The sequence below is a fragment of the Xenopus tropicalis genome, chromosome 5 (genome assembly GCF_000004195.4).
Source record: "Xenopus tropicalis strain Nigerian chromosome 5, UCB_Xtro_10.0, whole genome shotgun sequence".
In the NCBI taxonomy this organism is placed as follows: domain Eukaryota; kingdom Metazoa; phylum Chordata; class Amphibia; order Anura; family Pipidae; genus Xenopus; species Xenopus tropicalis.
This window is the reverse complement of record NC_030681.2, coordinates 112416846-112439388: the sequence shown is the minus strand read 5'-3', so window position 1 is coordinate 112439388 and position 22543 is coordinate 112416846. Positions and strand designations below refer to the sequence as shown.

At 42.0% G+C, this 22543-nt stretch overlaps 1 protein-coding gene across 4 annotated transcripts in view; it reads right to left on the bottom strand.

Annotated features, from left to right (window-relative positions):
* The window catches only part of mecom (MDS1 and EVI1 complex locus), a 39729-nt gene extending 36790 nt beyond the window's left edge, over positions 1-2939 (bottom strand). Inside the window, exon 1 of one of the 4 annotated variants that reach the window (XM_031902275.1) lies at positions 1497-2939. The gene's annotated coding sequence lies outside the window, so the exon portion shown is untranslated. The remainder of the gene's footprint in view (positions 1-1496) is intronic. The other 3 variants (XM_031902274.1, XM_031902277.1, XM_031902276.1) reach the window with 3 other exon arrangements.
* Between the last annotated feature and the right edge of the window lie 19604 nt (positions 2940-22543).

Here is a 22543-nt window from a genome sequence, read left to right as displayed (position 1 = left end):
TTCAGAGGAAAAGTAACAAATGTCTCAGATCTCCCACTAAAATAATAGATTCGTTCTGTGGTTTTGCAACCCAGAAATCGTTCTCTTATCCCAGCCCAACAGTCGCAGGTGATTTCCGTAGACAAAACTCTGCCATATATGTCGCTCACTTAAGTTTATACAATGTGCTTGATTTATTCAAACTAAAAGACCGGTGTGGGAGAGAGCGGAATTATAAACATAATTGGAATAAATATGATTCGTTTGTTTTTCTCCCCTATTTTCGTATATTTCTAGGCACATGCATGGGAATGATCATGTAGTTCTGCCTTATGCATTTTGCGCAGACAAATTGCAGTATTTCACATTCAGTAGTTAATGCAATAATAGAAAAGCGCAAAAATATTACAACAGCAAAAATAACAAACGAGTAGAATACTGCCACTTATGGCTGGGCATTGGCATCCGGATCCTTATTTCAGTAACGAATAAAACAAAATTCCCAGGATTAAGGTTAGTACGAATGAGACAACCAGAGTGGGACGACATATTTTATATGCCATTTAATCGTTTGAGCAGACTATGCAGACTGTTTGACTATAATTACAGTCGGTATATAAGAGAATATATATATAAGTTATACAGTAAACGGATTCGGTACCCTGTGTAACTGTACATTATTTAATGGAAATCAAAATATAAAAATATATCGGATTTATCAGACCACATTTATCCGGGTTAGAAACAGGCAAATAGAAGGGCCCCAGGGTGACTGCATCCCTAAAGATTCCAACCTTATATGATCGCCCTCCTGTGGAATTATCTCCCGTGACACCTAAGTAATACATTGGCATAGAAACGCTTAGGTTGGTACTGGTTGAAGGTGCAGGCAGTTTTGTTTACCATATGTCATAACCTGGAGCAGGTGGGCACCCAAAGGGTATTGGCCTGATACACCATCCCACCCAGGTACGGTACAATAACAAGTGCCATACACTGGCACGCCGGGCAGATAAACACAGATCCCCAAGGGGTGCCAGGGATACACACACAGACACCCAAGCGGTGCCAGGGAGGCACACATACAGACCCCCAAGGGGTGCCAGGGAGGCAAACACAGACACCCAAGCGATGCCAAGGAGGCACACAGACAACCAAGAGGTGCCAGGGAGGCACACAGACATCCAAGAGGTGCCATGGAGGCACACAGACACCCAAGAGGTGCCAGGGAGGCACACAGACACCCAAGATGTTCCAGGGAGACACACATACAGACACCCAAGAGGTGCCAGGGAGACACACACACAGACACCCAAGAGGTGCCAGGGAGGCACACACACAGACACCCAAGCGGTGCCAGGGAGACACACAGACACCCAAGCAGCGCCTGAGGGAGGGAGGGATAAAGCAGCAGCAGCAGGGAAAGTCCAAGTGTAACCACAAGCCCCCGGGAGCCAAGAGCTGAGCACACACATGGCTGCCAAGTAACTTGCCAGCAGCGCACACGGCGCACTTACCTGATCAGATCGAGTTCAGGGAAACTTAGTCCGACTGGGATTGCGGTTAATGAACCAGTCCGGATTCCAGATTTCTGTCCCAAGGCCCTAGTGGCTGCACACAACTGTTCCCAGTATGAGACGCCCGGACAGCCAGCAATCTCCACAGCTCATCGGGAGAAACTGAAAGTTTCTACAAACTGATTCTCTTTCCTTCCCACCGTTCTTATCAGTCAGCTGGGTGACACCTCAGCGCTCAGCTGCCTCTGGAGGGAGATGCCCTACTGTTTGGTACCGGGGCAGGGTTAGGGGCCAAAGGGCCACTGCTACTCCTCCCTGTCCAGTGTGTCTGACCTTGGCTGGCTGCGTGCTGTTCCTTTCTGGCCCAAGAAGTCAAACCGTCCCGTTTATCCCCGGGTATTTGACCTCCTCTCGCCCTGTCTGTGCCTGGGTTAGAGACAAGGTGCAGCCCCTGAGTCCGAGTCCCGACTGCCTAGCCCACGCTTTCGCCTGTAATACCAGCTTGTCCTGCCTATGAGTCTCGCTTCAGGTTTGCTGTCCCAGATCTGCCCCGGGATGTCAGACTGCTAATCCCCCCGAATGTCCGGGGCTGTCAGACCGCCAATCCTTTCTTCTGGGTTGGGGTGACAGCTTTGCAAATGAATGCAACTGATCCAGGAGTAGGTGTCAGACTTGCAGCTCTCAGGGTTTGTCCAGCGAAGTTTGGCTGCTGACCACTGGGTCTGTCACGGCTTGTCCCAATGCAAGTGCCGGTATGTTAGGCTTGCAGTCCCGGTATGTTAGGCTTGCAGTCCCGGTATGTTAGGCTTGCAGTCCCGGTATGTTAGGCTTGCAGTCCCGGTATGTTAGGCTACCAGTCCCGGTATGTTAGGCTTGCAGTCCCGGTATGTTAGGCTACCAGTCCAGGTATGTGAGACTTGCAGAGCCTGTGGTGTCCCGGCATGTCAGGCTGACAGGGTGCCAGTCACTAGATCCCGGTAGGTTGGGGAGTCGGTGCCAGGACAGGACATTGGCTGCTCAGAACTGTGCCTGTGCCTTGGGGGAGCTTTCCCCAGTGTCAGTAACCCGGGACTGGATAATGGGCTGCGGATCCGGGCTGCTCTCCTGTTTATGGCATTAATCCTGCCTGCAACCTCAACTTGGGCTCAATTCCTCCCGGGACCGTCCCTTTCCCAAGTCTTCAAAACAAACTGTGCAGGTCCTTGTGTCATGAAGTGTCTCTTTAAAGAGCATCAGATCGGCCATGCAGAAAGAGGAGGATCGGGGCTCAGGGCTATCTCCCTCTCTCTCCCTCTCTGGAAGGACACGGGCTCCTCTCTCAGGACAGTTTTAAAGTGACAGCAGCCTCTGGCAGACGAGGTCACTAAAAGGTCGTTGGTGAGCCCTATAGGACAGACTGATTATAGATGCACCATCCCCTTAAACATGTCCATTCCATCCATGCAATCTGCAGCCAATAGGGAGATGTGGGGTGGGTGGATGTCTTTCTTTCAGGAAAACCTCATCTCCTTACCTCTGATTTACTCAGCTTGTACTTGCTGCAGCCTCCCAAGCCCTGAGCTGCCCTGCACCCAAACTTTCCCATACACTTGCCCTGCTGCCACTCACTCTCCCCTCACTTCTTAAATACACTAGTACAAGTAGTAGCATTTTTACCTTTAATGTTATTATTCATATTATATCATTTTAATGAATACAGATTCAGATATTGGTGCACTTTGCTCCCCATACACATTCCCACACATGCACCATAGGCACACTGCTGGGGAAAGGGGATCATTCGCTTTTACTTTGGTAGATCACTGGAATTCATAATAGAAGAGCTAATACGTATAATATATGTATTATTAGCTTTCAGCCTGCTACACAGTAAGGGAAATGATTGAATCCGTGACTCAGATCAGGCAGTCAGACTGCTATTGACAGACGTGGAGGAATGAATGGAAAGATGAATGTTTCGGGGGCAATTCCCTTTATTATGAATTAAGGGAAACAAGTATCACTTTGCCCTGTGTCGGGGGGAGGGAGGATCAAACGGTTCCCCAGTAAACTTATCAGATGCAGGGGATATTATGCTTGGCACCTTTCTTATTATCACGTTGGCAACATCGCATACTTTTCATTTTTTTCCCTCTTCATAAAGTGCAAGTGTCGGGCTGCGCATAAAGTGCTATTTATTTAAGAGGAGGGGGCAGCGCACATGACAGGCGATAGTGATGAATAGGTCTCAGCAGACTGTTATCTGTGACATTGAACTGCTGCTCCAGATAATGGCCATTGTTCTGCGGAACGGCCCAGCACTGCTAGGTAGGACAGGAAAAATCCTTTGTAAATAACCTTAAAACTGCCCAGAGATTCCCAGAGACTTGGGTGCTTGAGAACCTCAGAGAGGTCCCGGTTTGCCGGCCATTGGTTTCCTGCCTTGCCCTGACTCGCTCATTGTTACACGGCGCTGCTATTTTTTTGATTTAGCCATAAATTGGGCCAGTTGTGACTCGGAGCTGCGCTGAGTTCTTCCTGTCAGGATGAGGGGTTTGTTTTATGGTACATTGTGTGTGTGGATTAAATAGAAGGAGTCTGGGAAACTGATTGCCCGATTCCATAGCTCTCTGATCACCGATTCCGATAGGCGAAACAAACCCCCCTTTGGTATCAATAGCAGAGGCCCTGGAGAAAGTGGTATCCCATGGCGGGGCAGGGTCCCTCTCCCTCACACACACGGGCCGCTATGGGAGTCTGATAGTGACTGCTTGCTGCTGTTAGTGCAGAGTCATTCCGTACTCCGCCAGTAGGTGCCGCTGCTTCATGGATTAAACATATAAATTTGGGTTTTGGCGCGTCGATGATATTCCTAATTCCTGCAATATAATATGATAAATCAGTCTATAGTAACCCTTCGCACGCTGCGTCATTCAGGGAGACTTTGCATGAACGTTTCTGGGTTATTTTAGTCTCTATTGCGGCACAGCGCTGACATAAAATGCCCTATGCTATGCAAGGGTTAAAGCCCCCACTTCCTTATCCCTGGCCCCGGGTTGCTTGTCCATCACTAGATATCATTTTCTTTGTTGCTTCGGATGCCCCGAATGAACCGAAAGGGATCCCAATGCCCTATGCCCGGAGGAGAAAAGGAAAAGGAAGGAGCTTTTAGGAACCTTGGAGCCAGTTAATGAGGCCCAGCCCCGGTGATAATTTCACTTCATCCTATGGGAATATGAAGGGTCACTGTCCATCACAATCCCCCTCTCCCCCAGCAAATTCTCACACAGCTACTGCTGCTCACGTATCGGGTTCCCGAGGAGTTTGTTTTAAAGCTGATTGTATATAGAAGATGATGGAATGTGCAATGTATTTATATTGTAGGTGATGATGAATACGTGTGTGACACAAGGGTGCATAAAAAAGCTCCATAAGGTCATTTCAGCACCAAGGGATGTGACACTTCACCCCTTATAATGGTGACTTTTGCCACCACTTAGAGCACTCCTTCTAATTTACCTTTTCTGCTGAGGATAGGAAGCACTGGAGCTGCTGTGAATAAACCATGGCTTTATGCTCTGTCTTCTTAGTAATACAAGCACAAGAACATATACAATACATACAGAAGGGCAGCCTTGTGGGGTATTCAAAGGGTACAGGCATAGGGGTCTTTTCTGAGGCCCTTAAATCAATATTTATTGTTGGTAACTAATAGTGGGATGTCCAATTTATACAGGGCTTAAACCAATGTAAGAAAGACTTCCAAAACTTACGGAAGGCTACAGGCTTTGCAGCTATAATATGGTACAGGTATGGGACCTGCTTTGTAAAATGCTAGGGACCTGGGGTTTTCCGGATTGGGGGTCTTTCCATTATTTGGATCTCTGTACCCTAAAAATCAGTTAAACAATTAAACCTGTTATTTTACCTCCAGTACGGATTAATTATATCTTAGTTGGGTTCAAGTACAAGGAAGAAATCATTTTTTAAAAATTTGGAGTGTATGGGAGATTGCTTAACCCACTTGATCTCATTGACAGTGCACAGTAGCTGATAATGACAATGATGCATTTGTTTTTGTCAGTGCGACTTATTATAAAAAAAAGCTGCATAGTGATTACTGACTGGTTGGTACAAGTTACTTACCTTACATACCTCTGTTAGAAACCGAATTTCATATAGGGATGGGTACCCAAAGGAATCAGTTGGAGACCCAGAATGCAGGTATGAGTATGGTCTAAAAAACTATAACTGTGGGGTTCAGTTGTGCATAGGTGGCTTGAGATGGATGCATGACCTCTGTGTGATACCTGCATGTGCCTTAGGGACACTATCAGGGATAGAATTCCCCCGGGTCACCCAGCCAAAAATATTTCTGGGCCCTTGGCTGTTTGACTCACATAATTTGTTAATAGGGTAAAACAAAAAGTGGGCTGACAGATACATCAAAACAACATATTTATAGTGTCACTGGCATATACTGAACTGCACTGGTCCAGGTAAGAGTCCATTTAGCAAGGCTAATGCAACCCTGCACACATGCATCCTGCTTGAAAATTGGCCAGATAAACAAAAGTCCATCATTGGTGACCACCATGATTACTTATCTCATCCACTGAGAGGTTACAGGATGTCATCTTGTTCTGATAAATATCAAGGTACTGTCATTTTTCTTTAGTGCAGGGACCAAGCTGTGGTTGGACAGCCACAAAGTTCAGAACACAGAAGTGATTAGCTGTTCAGGTCAGAAACCCGTGAATGTCTCTGGTCTTATATTAGAGATAGCAGTGTCATGGTTAAGATGCAAGTATTCCAGCTGATGTTCCAACTGTTGTACACCGGACCACAAAGAGAACTTTCAATCCCCATGGTAGATACTGATATGATATGCACAAATAGTCCATGATGACGGAATAGCAAAAATCTTTGAATTTTTTTGTTATTTACTACAAAGTTGAATACAAATGGACTCAAGTTTGTTTGATAGCCTCATTGATGCTTGGGAATTGCCTTCATATTTATGGCTTCCATTCCCACTAAATTAATTCTAAACTTTCAGGGCTCTACATGTATGTGCCTCTCTGCTTCTTTGGAACCACAGTTGCTACCTATGCTATACATAAATATCTAGACTGAGATTCAAAATGGACCCTGGATCTTTGAGTATTAGGAGGCCCCAAGCAGCCCCACACAAGCCCACAAATAGTAACTGTCTATGGCATTTTACAGAAGCCACTGGCATTTTCCAGCATCTACGGATTGCCAGTCCAGGCCCGATGCTAGTATTTTAATATTCCAGATACAGGAAAAACTTTGAGATCTATGTTTTTGTGCTGGAGTCATAGAATTGATTTGGCCACAGCTCCAAGGCATAGCTATTGCTTACATGCATCCCTAAAAGCAACTACAGTGACTTAAAAGGGAAATATAGCCTATTAATATGTAGAGTTTACTTTCACATTATTTTCCTGTACGTGTTCTGTAAAACAAATGGCCTTAGGTTATTCTGCACAAAGAGTGCTATTTATCTGCATATTTGCATTTATTAATAGGCATGGAAGCTGCCATTGTGAAAGCTGCCACTTGGCTCATAGCCCTCACTAATCCGTCATCATCTGCAGCTAGAACTGACAGTTTGTAGAAATCAGATTTGCCTGGACAAAACATATTAATCTATTGACTGTGTGCAGAATCTTGCTATGTATGGGTAGTGTTAGTGATGTTGGTAATGTCATCAAGGAAGTGACCCATCCAATCCCTTGGCTATCCATGGGATACTGCAATATATAGTTATAAAAACAACAATAAACAAAAGACCAAAAGAAACTCAGGATATGTAATAGTTATTACATAATAATGTAATATGGCCTTTGTACAGAACTTCATTCATGGAATCCTATATAGCTTTCTCAGTTACTGAGTACTGAGAGTAGCAATTAACACGATCCCTGTCCGTTCCATGTTTTCAAGCTCTCGATTGACTTTTAGGCCAGCACGGAGGTGCAATATTATACACATATACACATTATATACACTGTGGGGCTGATTTACTTACCCACGAACGGGTCGAATGGAGTCCGATTGCGTTTTTTTCGTAATGATCGGTACTTTGCGATTTTTTCGTATGTTTTGCGATTTTTTCGGATTCCGTACGAATTTTTCGGATCCAATACGATTTTAGCGTAAAAACGCGAGTTTTCCTAAAAAAATGCGCAACTTTTTACGCAACTTTCGTAATGGATACGAAAAACTCGCGTTTTTACGCAAAAATGTATTGGATCCGAAAAATTCGTACAGAATCCGAAAAAATCGCAAAACATACGAAAAAGTCGCAAAATATTCGTTTTCAAGTCGGAACTTTTCCAATTCGGGTCGGATTCGTGGGTTAGTAAATCAGCCCCTGTGTGTCAGTTGGAAATTGTGCAGATTGTTACAATTTCTATTTTATACTTCTCTTCAGTAAAAAGCTTTGTCATTTGATTCAGTTAGTTAACAAGATCCACTGCCTGAAGAATGCAAACCCCTTAAGTATTAGAGAATCTCATGGCAGTGCCTGAAGTCCTATTACATGTGTAGATAATGCATCTCTCCAGACTTCTGCAGAGCACTCAAGAGAAGAGAAGGAGTGGATTCAGGTTTGTTTATTTAAATATGTCAATATATTAGTGAAGTCGGTGAGGAGTTAGTAATGCAATCCACTAGCTATTCCCACAAGGCTGTAAATTGATGCCCCCTTTTAAGCTTTTAACTTTTAGAAAGTCCTACAAGCCAAGTGTGGGATAGAGTTTGCAAATGGAATCCTAACAAGTCTGAAACTTCCCAGGTCTGGATAAGGGCAAGCTCTTTTCTAACCAAAACAGCAACTCAGACACTTACTGCTATAATGCTGTGCACAGGGGCAGACAGGAGCACTTTACCTCCTGGGGTAGCAGACGTAAAGCCATCCCTTTTTCTATGCCTACCACTCCTGTGTTTGGGCAGGGCGAGAGAGGGTGGCATCATTATCAGAGATGGCATTTGTGGCTTTTTGATCCCCAAGGTAATCTTGCCTTATGGCAAATTTGTTCCTGGGAATACAGTGCTAAGTGCAGGGACACTTCTGTATGTAAAATGCAAATGGTAGAATTTTTACACTGTTTATTACTACATATAGTATAGCCATACAGTATTTAACATAGCCCCTTGTGAAACACAATATTTTGTTCACTCATTGGGGGAACGTGATCAAAGTTAATAGAAAATGCTTTCAGTTGCGTGAACAATTTTTCCTTTATGTCAATTTAATTTAGCCTTTGCAAACTTAAAAACACATCTGCCTTTGGATGAAAGATTGCACAGTGAAAGTAATAAAAAGTTGTTAAAAATTATGCCACCATTAAACATGTCTTAAAGTGCTAGCAATGCAATAAATGTCTTACGAAAAATATTATTTTGCAAAATGCATGTTTTATATTTATTCATACAATTGCTTTCCATTTTTTTTAATTACAGTTCCCCCTATATTTCTTACTTTTAATGCAGAACTTTTTAGACTCTTTTAGAATACTAATATGCAAAAAGTCACAGGCTAAAGCAGGATGTAATGTAAGCCAACTCTTAGGAAAAAGGTAAATAGTTATAGACCTTTACAGTCCAGAGCAGAATTGGGAGGACTGGCAAGTGAGTTTGCACTCTTTTAGTTGCACCTTAACATATGGGAAAGAATGTTGTGTATGGTCTACGGTCTCCTTCACACTGCTTACAAGATGGATTCTTAACCTATGGATTAGGACCCAATAATGAGTCCATATTCTTAGGTTGGGTATGCAAGATAACTGTTACTCATGTGACCTTACTACCTATAGTAATAAATAATAATTACAATAGGTTCATTGCCAATCTGAACCAATCATTAGGTTGCAAAACTACTTCAGAAACATTGGTCTACAAGGTGGCAGCTAAAGCGCTTAGACAGTATGTAGAGCGATATATGGCTAAACTGATAGTGCCACAGAAGGAATCTGCTTCTGGTGTCCTGTGTTAAAGCTTAAACACAGCAGCATGTCAAACAGCTGCCAGTTTAAACAAGAACATGGATTTCATATACTGTATGTAATACCAGACATAAAGATGCTGAAATGGTTATTGTTACAAACATTTTGAGAAACAAACTGTTTTACTAAACAGGTATAAAACTGTCGTGTAGTTGTGGATATCAATGTTCATTATTTATTAACAGTTTTAAAGGCTGAAAAAGGGGACATGTCTATTAAATTCAGCCTTTCTCTCATATAATCCCTATTTAGCCTTTCCCTTAATAAAGTACATATGCGGCTACTTGAAATTCAAGAAGCCGAGTCTGGAATAAAGCTGTGCATAAAGGGGCTGCTAGTGTACAACATGCAGGAAAATGGCTCTGGACACGGTAGAACATCTATAAAAGATCTCTAGTAATAGCCAATAGTCTGTAAAACAAGCAAAGGGTAAGCTGATCTGAAATATTTACAGCAAATAGGTTTCAGTTCACCAAAAAATGTTGAATGTGTCCTGTATCCTAAAAGGGACACTCAGATTTTTTTTGTTGTGGTTGTTTTAGGTTTATTAATGTTTTTTGTTTTTGTTTTTTTTTACATTATTTTCATTACACATTTTTACCAGTCTAATTCTGATTTGAGTGATTAAAAGTTGCCTTTCAAATAGTTTCTTGTTGCTAGGGACTGAGACCCTAACAATCATATTGTTAGAATGCCAGTTTAGAAGACAGGCAGATAATTATTAGAAAAAAAAATTACTTCAAAGTAAAATTAATATCTACAACATACTAATAGGGAAACGTATTTAAAATTACAAATCAGAAAAAAAAATTGCAATAAAAAAATAAAAATGTCCATTGAATGATCCAATATTTTTAATGTGGTGGTTCCCCTTCTTTGCCACCTTCTTCTGACTCTCTCCAGCTTTCAAATGGGGGTCACTGACTCCAGCAGCCAATTTTATTGTTATTGTTACATTTTATAACTTTTATTTCTTTTCAGCTTCTCTACTACTCATATTCAGGTCTCTCATTCAAATCACTTCCTGGTTACTAAAGTAATTTGAACCCTAGCAACCAAATAGCTGCTGAAACTCCAATCTAGAGAGTTGCAGAACAAAAAGATAAATAATTAAAGAAATACAAATAAAAAAATTAACACCCTTTTTACTACCCTTTTTACTAGTTGGTAGGCCAGACTTGTTTAAAGGAACAGTAACACCAAAAAATGAAACAGCTTTAAAGTAATAAAAATATAATGCACTGTTGCCCTGCACTGGTAAAACTGGTGTGTTTGCTACAGTAACACTACTATAATTTATATAATAAGCTGCTGTGTAGCCACGGGGGCAGCCAAGCAGGAAAAAATGAGAAAAGGCACAGGTTACATAGCAGATAACAGATAAGTTCTGTAGAATACAATAGTGTTTTATCAGTTATCTGCTATGTGCCTGTGACTTTTCTCCTTTGAATGGCTGCCCCCATGGCTACATAGCAGCTTATCTATATAAATTATAGTAAACTTTCTGAAGTAAACACACAACTTTTACCAGTGCAGGGCAGCAGCACATTATATTTTAGTTACTTTTATACACTTTAATTTTTTGGTGTTACTGTTCCTTTAAACGAGTATTTCACCTATTGGCCTATTCTTAGCAACTTTACAAATGTTTTTCGTCTTTTATTATTAGTAGTTTTTTAATTATTTGCCTTCCTCTTCTGTCTCTTTTTCTGATTTGCAATTTAAAATGCTGGGGGTGGGGGGGGGGTCACTGACTTTTTAAAACCAAAAATGGCTACAGTTTTATTGTTCCTTATAATAACTTCTTTTTCTGTTTAGGCCCCTCCTATTCATATTCTAGTCTGTCATTCAAACCATAGCCTGGCTGCTAGGGTAAAACAGACCCTTTTTAAACTTGAAAGCTGCTAAACAAGAAGCTAAATAATTCATAAACCACAAAAAATGAAGACCAATTGCAAAATACTCCTTGCTATCATTGTCTACATCACACTAAAAGTTAATTTATGTGTTGGAGAGCCAAACAAGCATGAAAAAAGTTTTTTGGGGATACCAAAAAAGGGCTGTGATTGGCTATTTGGTAGCCCCATGCTGCTGGCCTGTAGGAGGCTCTGCTTGGAGTAAAACTGTGTCTCTGTGCTTCCAAAAGTTCCTCCAAGCCAGAAATATAAAAATGGGCACCTGCTTTGAGGCCACTGGGAGCAACATCTAAGGGGGTGGTGAGAAACATGTTGCCCCCGAGCCACTGGTTGGGGATCACTGACTTACACTTAAATGAAAAGAGAAATTTTTGAACAACTGTCTGGAACACTTCCCCGTTAATATAAGCCCAACAACAAATGGTCACGTGCAAGATACCATTTACGTCAGTTACCTTTCAAGCTACCCAAGCCATTTCATTTGTATATACATCTGGTAGCCAATATTAGAATGTAAGCTCTGGGGGACCGGGATCAAAGTGCCCAGAACAGCCGGCATGCAGTGCATGAATAAAGCCATCATTATTAGAGTTAGAATGAGGCCTGCAATATGTTGCAAGTCACCAAGTGACTTCATTCTGATGAATATTGTTCATTTCTTTGCGAGACTATTTTTTTTTTATCACTGCACTTTATAGAAACGACTTTTCTTTTTAGTCAAAAATCTGTTAAAAAGAGCAAAGGGAATTAAACGCAAGAACAAAAATGTAAATACAAAATTTCCCTTGGTCTGGAAGCGAGCCCAGCTGAAAGCATGTTAATCTCCACCTCAGTAATTTGGTTCTTCTGGAGAAGACAGAAGCCTGCTGCTGTGCCCTGCACTTCATAAATCACATCTTTATGTGGACAAGGTCAGGGCACCTCTCACATCTCAGACATAGGGTCTTTGCCATGGTTCTAAGGGCGCAGGCATGTTTATTCTCCTGTGCAGATCTCTGAGGAGAAGTCCAGCACGCTTCTAATTACTTTTGATTATTTTCATTTGCTGAGGTCAGCCTGGCTCACCAGAGACTGCTGCAGGGTTGATTTCCTACAAATATCAGTGTCTTTTTGGGGCGGCTTTGTGTATTTTTCAGAATTATCACCCCATTATTTAACCCACAGCTACGAATCTCTGCTAACAGCAGATGTCCTGGCTAGTCATGTGTGACTGGTTATATGGATTAAATGTAATGCTTGTATTTCTGAGACAGCATGGCTCTTCTTTACAGTCAGCTCTGGGCTTCTGCACAGAGTAGCATGCACTGCTAGCAGTATTAAGGATAATTAAGAAATGCTAAGAGCCATACATACATGATATAGGCTGCTTCTATGTTGGGTTCTGTCTAAGTTTTTTTTTTTTTCTTTTGAACAAAATACTTTTTGCTTATGCACATTGCAAGAGTTGATTTGCTAAGGCACAGAGAATTCACATCAGCTAATAGAACCTTGCAATCTATGTATTGCAGAACTACATTTCTCAGCATTCTAATGTACTTATTTTATTTTGTGATTATACAAAGAAGGAATGACTTTGAATAAGGGAAACAACAGTTTTAATTTATGATGATGATGATGACGTCTATGCCAGCTTCAAAGGGCTCATTTACCAATACCAAGCACAAGTGGTATGCTTTTTAATAGGTACAAAACGGCCCCTTCAAACTGGGAGACAGAGCATCTCTGAAATAGCAGACATGGTGTATCAGGATACAGTAGGCATAGAGCTGCAACACTGATATTCTTGCCTGCACTATACTCTGGACAATTGTGACAGAGGGAAAGCTTCTGGATTGGGAGAATATTAATCTCTGGGATGCTGCCCAACCAAAACTACAGAATAGACATTATTCCACAAGTGCCATTAGCTACAGTGCTCAGTGGCTGGGTAGTGGGTAGTGGAGGGCCTTAGTCAATATCCAGAGATTAAGGGTAGGATCAAGACGTTAATACCAACTGATAGCCCTGACGACCCTGCAAATCAATGCTCAGAGGGAGAGAAAGACAGATTCCTTTATGCACAGGACATTTGCAGCAAGCTAATTTTTGTAACTTTGTGTGTTTTTTTAAGAAATAGCTCGATCTTAGGTTTATTTTCCAAGAGCAATTTATTTTGCCACTTTACCTACATGTGTCAGTATCACTTTAAATTGCAGTCAGCATTGTGTGACACTGATTTTTCTGCATAGAGTGTTGATTATTTTATTTACCACACATTGCTGGGACAGATTAGCATGATGTCATACAAAGGTGTTTTGCTGCACACAACTTCATAGGAGAATTTAAAATATTCCCTTAAATAAGGTAAAAAATAAAAACTAAAACTGGAAGGCACATATTTGTAGAAATGATAATGTGATATAGCATTACTGTGAAATCTGAAGAAGAGAAAACATTTATAATCCTGTGGTCCTCTTGTAATTCTGGCAAGAGAAATAACACTGCAGATCAGGGATGGTGAAAAGGCAAATGAAGATAACACACTGACAGGCGATGACAGATTTGCTGACTACAGCAAGCAGAAGCACATCCCAGGCAGTCTGGCAAAGGGGCAGTAATATCTAAAAACAAATTGTTGTTCTGTGAAAGAGCATAAATCAGAATTAACTGATTATACACACCCAGCCAGTCATGTACGCACCCATGCAGACAGTCACACACACGCACACACTGTAGTGACGAACACTGGCTGTCATGCTCAAGGGAAGTAGTCATACCATGTAATGTGGTGCTTGATTTAAGGGAAAATTGCATCTTTGTAACAAGCCGCCCCACAGTAACTGCTTGCTTAAATATCCAGCTATACATGTGCTATAGAGGTGCATTATATCTCCTAGGGCACTAAATGGCTGCTTATTTTACAGTCTCTTTGACTGCTGTTCATTATGTCTTGTAAATAACAATTTATTGTATTGGTATGGACAGATAGATGGAGGGAGTGCATCCAGGTGCATTTCACCTAGGGTATCAGCTTTGGCTGCAATCATTCATTCCATCTGTCTGTCCATACAAATGCAATTCATTATAAATTCCCTTGCATGGATTATGTCATATATCTGTATGTGATCCGTATGCAGTGATACAGGAAATTACATGTATATTTAAATTTTGACCTTTTTCAGATTTGGTATTTGACATTTTTCTTTCCAATTACAAGCTCTTTTGTTTTTTTATACAGTAACCGTGCCCTTCTCCTGATATACCCATCATTCCACTGTAACCTGTACTAAATGATTATGATAACCTGGTGCCACTCAGATTTTCCTAAAAGCCATCATCATTTACATAGAACAAACAGAACTATTGCAACCAATGTACAACAAGGACTACAAAAATAAACAGTAAGAGAATTTGCTCTCACATCTCTGTTACACTAGAGAATGTTGTTCAGTGCTAAAGGTGTACCTACAGTATAATATGTTGCTATAATTTTACTACAGTATAAGCCAGGGTGATACAGTCATGGTAAAACAACACTAGCTTTTGAAATGAATTTGGCAATGGATTTTTAGATCATTTAAGGCAGTGCTGTCCAACTTCTGCGGTGCTGAGGGCCAGAATGTCTCGCGCATACATGGTGGAGGGCCGCTAATGGATGCCACTCCCCCTTTTAAAACACACCCACTTCAAACCACACCCATTTTATCACAATGGTGGTATTGCAGCAAAAACCCAAATGCTTGGTCCTCACTGCAGGGATATCAACCATCATTCATATGTGAAAGAATTATATTATGTCATATTAAGACACACCCTAAAATCCATATGACTTCTCCTCCCCTGTGGATAGCACAGCAACCCCCAGTACATAATTACACACCTTAGGGACCATTTACTGGCTATTTCAACTGCTAACAAACTCCCAGAACAAACCCCTGCCAGGTTCACCTCCAACAGGCAGCATAGGGTAGCAGTCTGCCTGCCCTACGCTACCTGTGTGTGCCATACTCTGCCTGCCCCATGATGCCTGTGTCTGCCATATGCTGCCTGTGTGTGTCATACTCTGCCTGACCTATGATGCCTGTGTGTGCCATACTCTGCCCTACCCTGCCTGTGTGTGCCATACTCTGCCTGCCATATGCTGCCTGTGTGTGCCATACTCTGCCCTACCCTGCCTGTGTGTGCCATACTCTGCCCTACCCTGCCTGTGTGTTCAATACCCTCCCTGTCCTATGCTGCCTGTTTGTGCCATACCCTCCCTGCCCCATGCTGCCTATGTGCCATACTCTGCCTACCCTTTGCTGCCTATGTGCCATACTCTGCCTACCCTTTGCTGCCTGAGTGTGCCATACCCTACCTGTCCTATGCTGCCTGTTTGTGCCATACCCTCTCTGCCCCATGCTGCCTATGTGCCATACTCTGCCTACCCTATGCTGCCTACACACAGGCCTGAGGTGTGAACAGGAGAACAATATGGGTGATTACAGCCTGAGCCTGAGGTGTGAACACTGCAGGGGGTAAACAATGCATAGATTAAAAAATGTGAACAGTACAGGGGATTACATGTTTAAACAATACAGGGGGATTACAGCCTGAAACTGAGGTGAGAACCATGCAGGGGGGCAGTTAATCTCAGTACTGATACCATTTAAAGCTTATACAAGGGTAAACCATCAAAGCAGCCAGACAGGTGGGGGGCCACACAGAGGGGGGTCACTGATTTAAGGTATCAGCCATTGTAAACAACTGTTTTGGCAATGAGAAGCCTAGTGATTTAATGGATACGGCACCCTAGGTTTGGTCAAAAGGCATTTAAATACAACTTGCCACTGAGGGCATGCTGATCTGAATGATTTAACTGGTCTGTGACAAATGCAGGACATAAATTAGACAAGTGGTTTCTCGATGGCCCTCTCTACTTAGCCATGTGCATTTATTCTTCACAATCTAACTAGTTCCTTCTTGTTAATGGATATAAAATAAGTGTACATTTTAGCACAATTTAGGATAAATAGTAGGATTCTGGAATGTGCATTACACACACAGTGCAGCACTTCCTTCCCCTTATTAATATATCACCGGGATTAAATGTATTTATAGGTAATATAGGATGTAAATGACATCCCCTACACAATAACATGCATAACGTTGTGGTAAGTACAATTCACATGGATTTGGAAACAGAAAAAAATGTGCCCTCAAATAAGAAAGGCATTTATACTTATTTGGATACAGGGATAGCACTTCCTCGGTGGGATAACATCTACATCTAAAACAACTGTGAAGCATCCAATAACAAAAAACATGGTTAAATTAACCCCCCGGTGCATACATATTGCTTTCATTACAGGCCAATTAAGGGATCCCACTGTGTTCAATGCTGTGATTCAAGCTTGGTTAGAATGCTGGTTAGAAGAGTCACACTTTGTGGCATGTTTAATTAAGAGGCTCCACATAAATGCCTACCAAAGTAAAAACTGCTGGGAAGTGACAACAAGTCTGTCAATTTCCAACATCTGCTGAATCTCTATCTGCCATAGAGGCACTGTCATAGTTTGCAAAGTAAATAAATTGCCCATCCATATCAGTCTAAATATATTCAATATAGAATAAGCGTATAAGCAACAATATTACATTATTAAACCGCTATCAGTGAAAATAATAATGTGACAATCTTACATACTCAGTTTTGACTTTTAACCACTGTTTATGTATTAGTAATAACATGTCCTTTTTTAACCCTTTAAGTGCCAGCCGAATTCGTCATTTCGGTTCCCCCCAGTGCCAGACGTTTTTTAAGCATTTTGTACTCATTCACTTTAACAATGTTTTTTGGTAGGAAAACCTCCACGAAACTAGGGAAATTATATATCGTTTTTTTCGTCACTAATTGGGCTTCGACATACATACCAAATTTTATAACTTTTCTGGAGATATGATGTGTATTTTGGGTGAAATATGTAAAAAAAAAATAAAATTATGAAAAATTTCTGTATATTTTGAGGTTTTTTTCCATAGAAAAGTTAATTTTACTCACTTTTTTTTATTGTTTGTAAAAGCCCTGATACTCCCAATTCCAACGATACCAAATATGTGGTGGTACCCCACAGTTCCTGTCCAGAAGTAACCCCCAAACTAAGGCAATACTTAGTACAATATCACACCAGAACAAAGCAGAAAAGCGCTTGTAACAGTTAATGCAGCATAACTTATATGTAAATCTAAAATATCCCCTCATGTTTGGTATCTTTAGAAACTACAGACCTTCAGGTTTCTAGGTGCAATGTAGTTTTCACTCAAAAGCCAAATACCTTTTGTCAGTGCATTGTGAAATTTGGAACTTTTTATGACATTTTTTTTTTTTTTCTAAAACGTAAACTTGGACGCATGATCAAATGTGGATTTGACAAAAAAAAAATTCATAAAAATTTTCTAACAAAGGCATATTTGAAAGACAAACTTCTCCTGAATAAAATGATGCCCCATATGTATGGGTGCACATAAAGACATGGGCACCAAACACTCCAAAGCAGGGGCAATGCACAAGGGCAATTACAGCTAAAAATGTGGGGGCTGCGCTCTATGTGCACTTCCTGCAGTTTTTCAGTGTTAACCCCCCCTACCTGTGAAATAACCCCCACAAACTATATATTTCTGAAAAGTGCACACCTTCAGCTATTCAGAGACACCACTCTTCTCTTTCTACATGGAAAATTGTGGCCGCAGTCCCTTGCAGAAGTCAGCGCTTTGGTCAGAAATCAAGGAAAAACCAGATAAAAAACCTAGATTTCTCCCCAAAATCTCCATGGCAACTACCAAAAACTTACTAACCATCAATCTGCAAGTTCCCCTGAATAAAACGATACCCCATATGTATGGGTGCACATAAAGACGTGGCCACCAAATGCCCCAAAACAGGGGCAATGCATAAGGGCAATTTCAGTTGAAATTTTGGGGGCTGCGCTCTATGTGCACTACCTGCAGTTTTTCAGTGTTAACCCCCCCTACCTGTGAGATAACCCCCACAATCTATATATTTACGAAAAGTGCAAACCTTCAGCTATTCAGAGACACCACTCTTCTCTTTCTACATGGAAAATTGTGGCCGCAGTCCCTTGCAGAAGTCAGCGCTTTGGTCAGAAATCAAGGAAAAACTAGATACAAACCTAGATTTCTCCCCAAAATCTCCATGGCAACTACCAAAAACTTAATAACCATCAATCTGCAAGTTCCCCTGAATAAAACGATACCCCATATGTATGGGTGCACATAAAGACGTGGCCACCAAATGCCCCAAAACAGGGGCAATGCATAAGGGCAATTTCAGTTGAAATTTTGGGGGCTGCGCTCTATGTGCACTACCTGCAGTTTTTCAGTGTTAACCCCCCCTACCTGTGAAATAACCCCCGCAAACTATATATTTCTGAAAAGTGCACACCTTCAGCTATTCAGAGACGCCACTCTCCTCTTTCTACATGGAAAATTGTGGCCGCAGTCCCTTGCAGAAGTTAGCGCTTTGGTCAGAAATCAAGGAAAAACCAGATACAAACCTAGATTTCTCCCCAAAATCTCCATGGCAACTACCAAAAACTTACTAACCATCAATCTGCAAGTTCCCCTGAATAAAACGATACCCCATATGTATGGGTGCACATAAAGACGTGGCCACCAAATGCCCCAAAACAGGGGCAATGCATAAGGGGAATTTCAGTTGAAATTTTGGGGGCTGCGCTCTATGTGCACTACCTGCAGTTTTTCAGTGATAACCCCCCCTACCTGTGAGATACCCCCACAATCTATATATTTACGAAAAGTGCACACCTTCAGCTATTCAGAGACACCACTCTTCTCTTTCTACATGGAAAATTGTGGCCGCAGTCCCTTGCAGAAGTCAGCGCTTTGGTCAGAAATCAAGGAAAAACCAGATACAACACTAGATTTTGGTCAGAAATCAAGGAAAAACCAGATAAAAAACCTAGATTTCTCCCCAAAATCTCCATGGCAACTACCAAAAACTTACTAACCATCAATCTGCAAGTTCCCCTGAATAAAACGATACCCCATATGTATGGGTGCACATAAAGACGTGGCCACCAAATGCCCCAAAACAGGGGCAATGCATAAGGGCAATTTCAGTTGAAATTTTGGGGGCTGCGCTCTATGTGCACTACCTGCAGTTTTTCAGTGTTAACCCCCCCTACCTGTGAGATAACCCCCACAATCTATATATTTACGAAAAGTGCAAACCTTCAGCTATTCAGAGACACCACTCTTCTCTTTCTACATGGAAAATTGTGGCCGCAGTCCCTTGCAGAAGTCAGCGCTTTGGTCAGAAATCAAGGAAAAACTAGATACAAACCTAGATTTCTCCCCAAAATCTCCATGGCAACTACCAAAAACTTACTAACCATCAATCTGCAAGTTCCCCTGAATAAAACGATACCCCATATGTATGGGTGCACATAAAGACGTGGCCACCAAATGCCCCAAAACAGGGGCAATGCATAAGGGCAATTTCAGTTGAAATTTTGGGGGCTGTGCTCTATGTGCACTACCTGCAGTTTTTCAGTGATAACCCCCCCTACCTGTGAGATACCCCCACAATCTATATATTTACGAAAAGTGCACACCTTCAGCTATTCAGAGACACCACTCTTCTCTTTCTACATGGAAAATTGTGGCCGCAGTCCCTTGCAGAAGTCAGCGCTTTGGTCAGAAATCAAGGAAAAACCAGATACAACACTAGATTTTGGTCAGAAATCAAGGAAAAACCAGATAAAAACCTAGATTTCTCCCCAAAATCTCCATGGCAACTACCAAAAACTTACTAAACCTCAATTTGCAAGTTCCCCTGAATAAAACGATACCCCATATGTATGGGTGCACATAAAGACGTGGCCACCAAATGCCCCCAAACAGGGGCAATGCATAAGGGGGGGCTGTGCTCTATCTGCAGTTATTTAGTCTAAACACCCCCATACCTGTGAAATAACCCCCGCAAACTATATATTTCTGAAAAGTGCACACCTTCAGCTATTCAGAGACGCCACTCTCCTCTTTCTACATGGAAAATTGTGGCCGCAGTCCCTTGCAGAAGTTAGCGCTTTGGTCAGAAATCAAGGAAAAACCAGATACAAACCTAGATTTCTCCCCAAAATCTCCATGGCAACTACCAAAAACTTACTAACCATCAATCTGCAAGTTCCCCTGAATAAAACGATACCCCATATGTATGGGTGCACATAAAGACGTGGCCACCAAATGCCCCCAAACAGGGGCAATGCATAAGGGCAATTTCAGTTGAAATTTTGGGGGCTGCGCTCTATGTGCACTACCTGCAGTTTTTCAGTGTTAACCCCCCCTACCTGTGAGATAACCCCCACAATCTATATATTTACGAAAAGTGCACACCTTCAGCTATTCAGAGACACCACTCTTCTCTTTCTACATGGAAAATTGTGGCCGCAGTCCCTTGCAGAAGTCAGCGCTTTGGTCAGAAATCAAGGAAAAACCAGATACAACACTAGATTTTGGTCAGAAATCAAGGAAAAACCAGATAAAAACCTAGATTTCTCCCCAAAATCTCCATGGCAACTACCAAAAACTTACTAAACCTCAATTTGCAAGTTCCCCTGAATAAAACGATACCCCATATGTATGGGTGCACATAAAGACGTGGCCACCAAATGCCCCCAAACAGGGGCAATGCATAAGGGGGGGCTGTGCTCTATCTGCAGTTATTTAGTCTAAACACCCCCATACCTGTGAAATAACCCCCGCAAACTATATATTTCTGAAAAGTGCACACCTTCAGCTATTCAGAGACGCCACTCTCCTCTTTCTACATGGAAAATTGTGGCCGCAGTCCCTTGCAGAAGTTAGCGCTTTGGTCAGAAATCAAGGAAAAACCAGATACAAACCTAGATTTCTCCCCAAAATCTCCATGGCAACTACCAAAAACTTACTAACCATCAATCTGCAAGTTCCCCTGAATAAAACGATACCCCATATGTATGGGTGCACATAAAGACGTGGCCACCAAATGCCCCAAAACAGGGGCAATGCATAAGGGCAATTTCAGTTGAAATTTTGGGGGCTGCGCTCTATGTGCACTACCTGCAGTTTTTCAGTGATAACCCCCCCTACCTGTGAGATACCCCCACAATCTATATATTTACGAAAAGTGCACACCTTCAGCTATTCAGAGACACCACTCTTCTCTTTCTACATGGAAAATTGTGGCCGCAGTCCCTTGCAGAAGTCAGCGCTTTGGTCAGAAATCAAGGAAAAACCAGATACAACCCTAGATTTTGGTCAGAAATCAAGGAAAAACCAGATAAAAACCTAGATTTCTCCCCAAAATCTCCATGGCAACTACCAAAAACTTACTAAACCTCAATTTGCAAGTTCCCCTGAATAAAACGATACCCCATATGTATGGGTGCACATAAAGACGTGGCCACCAAATGCCCCCAAACAGGGGCAATGCATAAGGGCAATTTCAGTTGAAATTTTGGGGGCTGCGCTCTATGTGCACTACCTGCAGTTTTTCACTGTTAACCCCCCCTACCTGTGAGATAACCCCCACAATCTATATATTTACGAAAAGTGCACACCTTCAGCTATTCAGAGACGCCACTCTTCTCTTTCTACATGGAAAATTGTGGCCGCAGTCCCTTGCAAAAGTCAGCGCTTTGGTCAGAAATCAAGGAAAAACCAGATACAAACCTAGATTTTGGTCAGAAATCAAGGAAAAACCAGATAAAAAACCTAGATTTCTCCCCAAAATCTCCATGGCAACTACCAAAAACTTACTAACCATCAATCTGCAAGTTCCCCTGAATAAAACGATACCTATGTCTGGTTGCACATAAGTACATGGCCGCCAAACCTGAAAATGCATAATATTGGGGCTGCACTCTATGCACCCCTTTTTTTTTGCCTGCACCCGAATGAATGGGATACGCTCGGGTGCAGGCACATGTAGCCGATATACGCATGAAAACGCGTGAGAATGCAAAGTCTCGCGTTTTCATGCGTATATCGGCTACACGTGCCTGCACCCGAGCGTATCCCATTCATTCGGGTGCAGGAACAAGTAGCAGGCGTAGGGCTGAATTTTCGGCAAGCGTTTTTCCAC